Source organism: Salmo salar, chromosome 24 (assembly GCF_965601325.2).
Source record: "Salmo salar chromosome 24, fSalSal1, whole genome shotgun sequence".
In the NCBI taxonomy this organism is placed as follows: domain Eukaryota; kingdom Metazoa; phylum Chordata; class Actinopteri; order Salmoniformes; family Salmonidae; genus Salmo; species Salmo salar.
The window spans coordinates 2,861,132-2,868,159 of NC_138314.1; the positions used below are offsets into that span (position 1 = coordinate 2,861,132).

General features: G+C 39.5%; 1 long non-coding RNA gene across 2 annotated transcripts; it reads left to right on the plus strand.

Annotated features, from left to right (window-relative positions):
* The first annotated feature begins 1,803 nt into the window (after positions 1-1,803).
* LOC145863933 (uncharacterized) lies at positions 1,804-5,132 on the plus strand. 2 transcript variants are annotated; one of them, XR_014382488.1, is made up of 6 exons: positions 1,804-3,131; positions 3,664-3,704; positions 3,876-4,146; positions 4,377-4,418; positions 4,533-4,604; positions 4,810-5,132. It is a non-coding gene; the product is annotated as an uncharacterized LOC145863933 (long non-coding RNA). The 2 variants fall into 2 exon arrangements; XR_014382487.1 differs by lacking the exon at positions 1,804-3,131 and having other exon boundaries at positions 3,140-3,704.
* The last annotated feature ends 1,896 nt before the right edge of the window (positions 5,133-7,028 follow it).

The window sequence follows — 7,028 nt, forward strand, 5'->3', positions numbered from 1 at the left end:
TTTCTTTCTTCCTTCTAATATATATTTTAATTGTGTTTATGTATTCTATTGAGATAGGAAAGGTAGGAGAGATTGACAGTCAGAAGGGCATGGGTTGGATTCAAACCCATGCCGTCTTAATGTTAGCCTATGGTGTACATAGGCATTAACCACCGGACCGCACATGGCATGGGAGCTCTTTCTTTCAAACAGTGTTATATAGGCTGCTTCCTAAATGACACCCTACCCTATTCTCTTTATACCGTACTATTTTCGACCAGGGCCCATAGGACTTAATACAGGTATCACCAAATAGCACCCTATTCCCTTTATAGGGAAGAGCTCCCAAAAATGCTCCCAAAAAAGCCAACTGACATTTACTCTTGAGGTGTTGACTTGTTGCACCCTCGACAACTACTGTGATTATTATCATTTGACCATCTTGGCCATGTTCTGTTATAATCTCCACCCGGCACAGCCAGAAGAGGACTGGCCACCCCTCATAGCCTGGTTCCTCTCTAGGTTTCTTCCTAGGTTTTGGCCTTTCTAGGGAGTTTTTCCTAGCCACCGTGCTTCTACACCTGCATTGCTTGCTGTTTGGGGTTTTAGGCTGGGTTTCTGTACAGCACTTTGAGATATCAGCTGATGTAAGAAGGGCTATATAAATACATTTGATTTGATAGTACACTATATACAGGAATACAGTACTGTTTGGGACGCACCCACAGTTTTCATTATATGACAATCAACAACATTCAAACACGGAATAACATACAACATAACACAATTAAATACTGTTTTACAGTATATTGACATTTTCATTTATAGGTGAGGGGGCCCAGTTCTGCAAATATGACACCCTGACCACCTGTAGTCTGGCTGTGGGCAACGCCACCCTGCAGTCCTTCCAAAGTCACAAGGCACTCAGGCAAGACCTGGAGTCTGGTATGTCACTGAAATTGACATCTCTTTCATTGTGAAATGAATGTTTAAAGAGTTAGAATATCTACTCAGTAACCCCAACACCTTAAACTACAGTCTAGTGAATGTAACCTAATGCTCTTAAAGATGCTGTCTGGGATCTTAAGCACAACAAATGTTTTAACATTGTACGAATTGTATTCGTAACATATCATACAAATATTTTTTGCAGGATGTAACATATCATCCGAAATGGATGACGCTGTACACAATTTGATGATGTAGTACACACAAAAAATAGGGATCCGTTTTTGCTCGTGAGCACCACTGTCAAAACTACTGGCTGAAATTCTACAAAAGTTTGGAAGCATCACTTTAATTGCTAACCTATTTGAATACCATGTATAACAGGAAGCTTGACTAATGCAAGTTGCAACACATTTTCCCCATAGCATAAACAACTGCTCAGCAACTTACGGTAGCTCCTCAAAATGTATATTGTGCTACAGCCATTTCTGCACTGCCAAGAGTGTGCAAAGCTGTCATCAAGGCAAAGGGTGGCGACTTTGAAGAATCTCAAATATAAAATATATTCTGATTTGTTTAACACTTTTTCGGTTGCTACATGATTCCATATGTGTTATTTCATAGTTTTGATATCTTCACTATTATTATACAATGTAGAAAATAGTCAAAATAAAGAAAGGCCCTTGAATGACTTTTGACTGGTACTGTACATCGTAAGATGGTTCTATCAACGATCTTAACGCTACAAACGTCCTGGGAAACAAGGCCCTGACCTCTTAAATAAGTAAGGAGGTATTTTTTTTTAAATTAGTTTGACATAAAAATGTATCACTCGTTATTAGTAGATAACATCCTTCTTTCCCTTAGTCGTGTCCTGTGGTTGGCTGGCCACGCCAAGGTACAGAGAGAAGAGACCCATTACCTAGAGGAGGCGACAGTGAGCTTCTTCTGCAACAGCGGCTACGTCATGTATGGTTCTCTAGAACGAACCTGTCTGTCCAGTGGAGAGTGGACCGGAGAGGAAACCTACTGCGACTCAGGTAGGTCCCTATAGTCCACTAGATAAGCTCTAAAAATGATAAATTTTATGTAAAAGCCTGAAAAACGTCACACTTGTAGAATGTTTTAGGTCCATAGTCAAATGTTATAGAACATGCTAGTTAGGACAGATGTTTCATGCTTTCTACAATGCTTTCCAGACATGTTTTAACCACCAAGTTTTACCTTTAACCCATACCCTAACCTAACTCATAACCCTACTGACATTTGCTATACAAGTGTGCCTCATGACGTCTGCAGGCGAAGTTAGGGCCCTATGATGTCCGTGATGTGGAAAACGTGGACGGAATCGCTGAATTTGGTAATAAAAATGGAAAACTGTGCAATGTTGTGTTGCATCATTACAAATTTACTGTTATATATTTTTAAATTGTTGACTTATTTATTCATTCACATTATTAGACACTTTTTCTTATAATAAAATTTGCGCAAATTGTAAAACACAGAATTCAGAAAAATTTAAACGGATAAAACGGAATTTGGGAAAAAAAATTAACGGATTTCATAGGGCTCTACAAAGTGTCTTGTATACTCTGCTTTTAATAACCCACCTCAGATGTTATGCCTACTTGGTACTACTATATGTGTTGCCTGTTTCACAGTTTGTTTTGTTCAAATCACATGCTTGAGTATTTAAAATAAAAGCCATTGGCAGTGAGTGTGCTGAAATGTTTATTTTACCTTTATTTAACTAGGCAAGTCAGTTGAGAACAAATTCGTATTTTCAATGATGACCTAGGAACAGTGCCTTGTTCAGGGGCAGAACGACAGATTTGTACCTTGTCAGCTCGGGGATTCGATCTTGCAACGCTCTAACCACTAGGCTACGCTGCCGCCCCACCCGCTGGCAACGCTAGTGACTTTCAAAAGCCCATTTAACGTGACTCATTTTACGGTGCATGTACACTAGATAGCGGTAAATTGCAGCGTGTCGCTCTTAGGCCGCCCATTGTGACTCGCTTGTGGGCGTGCTGGCAGCATATGTTTGATTATGCGTCAAGAATTCAGCATAGCAAGTTTATATGAAGGTCTGGTTAGTAAATGGGTACATAGTTCAATAGTAATATCCTCTAAAAGGCTCTGGTGACAAACAAACTTTGCTGCCCTGTTTCCAATTGTCCACATGACTGGGAGAACCTATTCAAGTAAGTAAATACATTTCGAAAATGTAAAAGAAACCTATGTATTATTGGCTAACTAGCTACAGTGGAGGCTAACTCAAATGAGCTAACTCACTATCTAGCCAACTTCACATACTTTGTAGATAGGTAGCTGGTGATATTTAATTCAGTTAACTAGCTAACTTCGTATTAGCTATGTATCTTGATGTATTTATCACTGTAAAAAACAAACTCCAAATGCATTTGTAGGTAGCTAGCTAACAACCATGGAGGAGGGTGAAAGGATAGCAGCCCCAACTGTCAAAGTGAGAGAGTTGGCTATTCAGGATAGGGCAGGTACTTTTGTGTAGTTCCTGTCCCTAGAAGTGAGGACGGAGATAATAGTAACATAATATTCAGTGTGGTGTAATTTGACTATAAGGAAGTCTGTTTCTTGTGAGGTTTTCTGTCCTCAGAGAGAGCTATGAAAGCCTACATGTCTACATATGAAGAGCAGTGGTTCTCAGTCCTGGTCCTGGGGACTCAAAGGGGTGCCCATTTTTGTTTTTGCCTTTAGCACTGCACAGCTGATTCAAATGATCAACTCATCATCAAGCGGTATTTATGTATTAATTTGTGATGCTATCCTTGATACGATCGTGTTATTGCACATATGTGTGCTCATGCATCTATCAATCCAATGTTATCAGGAATATTATATTTTAGTAATCCACAATGACCTGGTGACGTAATAGTCTAATAATTACATTGTCTTCCATATTCCTACAGATACCTTGCAACTGGAGATTCCTTCAAAAATGATTGACTACAGTTATCGTGTAGGGCACTGCAAGGTTGGGTGACCAGGACCATTTTGGACTGCCTCCTGGAGGAATTCAGGTGTATGAAGGCTACCTGTGTCCTACATAACTTCATGAGGATGGACACGAGGACCAGGAGGGGATCTGCAGCTCGCCGTTGTGTGCCAGAGGAGAAGTCTGCTGCTCTGCAGGATGTTTCAAGGCTGGGGTCCAACAACGCAGCAAGAGAGGCAATCTGTGTGAGATCTTCACCTCCTACAATTAGACACCCTATAACCCACACCTACACACTCATGTATCAATCTGATTGATAGATTGTGTTGTGCAGTAAGCAGGCTCAGGTGTATAACTGTCTCCTTCCACTTTCAAAGAATATGCAAGAGGGCCAACCATGAAGAATAGTAAGACACTTCATTATTTTGAGAACTACGATATATTGTTTGTCCTCGTGTCTGTTCATGTTTTTCAGCATAAAGTACTCTGCAGCCACTTAGTGTGGTTTGGACACCAGGTGAGGCCACACGTACAGATTCCTGTTGAACACTGTCCCTTTAACTACCATATTTTCTCAATAACAGTCTCTCTCCTTCACTTCATCCCTCTCTCTTCTCCCTAAATCCTCTAGGTTATATCAGCTGTGTCGGTGAACCCCTCCCGCATCTGAACTGGCTACATAGAGGGTACAGCATGATCAGAGGTGAGAGGTCACTTGGTCAGCTCAACATGAAGTATTATTAAAGAGGTGCTTTACATTGAACTATAGATAGCAGTAGTCCCAGAGTTAATGATCCAAGGTCAGTTTTGCATTTCACCTGATTATTATGATGAGTAACAATGTTAGAATAAAAACTAAAAACACAAAGCAAATTCTCTCTCTCTCTCCATCTGTCTCTCGTCTGCAGTTATGTTTTGATGTGAGAGAGGATGCCAACCCCCAATCCCATCATCGCCACCTCACCCACTTTTATGATGACCTTCGGGCCGACTAGACACTATTATGTAATTGTGATGAACTGAGAATATTTTGGTAGTTCTGATTCATGGATCATATCCCTGCTCCTATGTTCGTACCTCTTTCCATTTCTGTCTTTTACACCTCTCTCGCCACCTCTTTCTTCCTCTGTTTTTATAATGCACAACAGATGTGCATTGAAGTACAGACTGAACTTGCATTAATATTATAATTGTAATATTATAAATACATGCATTTATAACACTTGGATAATGAACTTCTTTCAATGAAGTGTTTCACATTCTCTACTGGTTGAAATTAAGTCTCTCATTTGATGAAATACTACACCTATCCTGTGTTTATCAGATCAATGCAGATGAAGGGCATTAGATATTCAGATTTTAGAGTATTTACATGATGCATAGGAAGTGGTGTACTGTTTATTTTTGAAATTCTATTTCTGTATATATGAATTACAAATCAGTTAATAACTAGTTAAATCCTGTTTCTAGTCTAATAGTTACAATGTGTAACCATTGATGACCCAGGACCAAGATTGGTAAACACTGTTGAAGTGTACAATTGTAATACATACATGCAGACACAGCATCATTGAACGACTGGAATTTGATACTCCTGGTATTGGATATGACTGTAAAATAATCTAAAAGACATTCATACCTGAACTGCACCTTTATTTGCCAAGGTAGAGTACATGATCAGGCTAGATGTACAGGCTACAATGTGAGGATCTAATGCATGGTAATAACTACATGTCTATATACGACTTGCATCCTTGGCACAAAGTTATTATATACTCAATCCATAGGCTTCATTAATGTAATTCAGACTGTTTTTAAATTGATACAACTGGCTATGATAGCTGAGGTTCATAGATAGGTTCTGAACTAATATGTATACCAAACGTTTGGGTCCATACACAGATGGCTAGATAGCTAGCTAGATAGCTTGCTACACATCCATAGGCATACAGGTCTTTTTATCCTCCACTGCACAATAAGCAAGAACATAGCTAGCTACGTTATTTAATCTATCTGCATGGCAAATATTAGGAAAATAAGCTTACAAATGTGTACTTTCAATTTGCAGTAAATGCTTTAGCTAGCTAGATTCTTTACATCCACTGTTTCACAAGACGACAGCCTGGTTTGTTGGTTGTTTCAGGAGTCACTAAAACATTAAACAACCAGAATTACAATTTATCTGGGTAATGTTAGCTAGTCAGCTAATGTAAACTCACTCACTTTTGTACATTGCCTTGGTCCGTACAATTGACCTTATTTTAGCGCCCCAAAAACGTAATACTTCCAGATCAACTGTTTGTGTCGAATTTGAATCGGGTTTTTAGGGCAGTGCTAAAGTTATCTTCAGAAGTAAACAGCGACTTTGAAAGTCATGATTGCTTACAGTGATGACGCAAAAAATGACTAGGTATCCCCCCCACTGTCCATTTCTTGTTTTTAAATGATGAGAGAAGTGCTACACCTGGTGGAGAAAGATTGTAAGACAGAAATAATTTCTTTATGCGTGCTGTACGTTACGGCATAACACGTCACGATGTAACGGAGGGTCAGTTTTTTCTACTTTTCTCCAATACTATAGAGCCATTACCATGTCGATCAACGCTTGAATAGAACCGTAGTTCACACCCCAGATTTTGAAGTCAACAGTCTCTTACAGTCCCATTAGTTTTCTTTGTAGACTCGTTTGAATGTCGCGGTTGCACACATTTGTACGGAATGGGGTGAGATTACGTTAGCTTGCTAAATCACGATTTTCGTAAATTAAATTTTGATAAAAAATATATACTTAATCGTTTGTCTCTACATTAACTAACATTCCTGTCAACTGTACATTATTTTCATGATTCGTTATGAAGTTCTAATCACTTACATTTGCTTCCATCCTAGTATTTTTGTCAGCCACCTTTGCTGAAGAAAGTCTCCAGCCTTGGGTCTCATAGCGTCATATTCGTCATGGGAAACACTCGATATGATTGGTCATCGCCCAGCGGTCGCCACTGGTGATTTGCAGTTGGGAAAAGTTTATCTTTTTCACCGCCTCTCACACCACTTTCCTTCCATTGATATGAATGGGAAGCGGTTAGAAGTAGAGATTCCAGCGACTGACCAACCCAGGCGGTGCTGA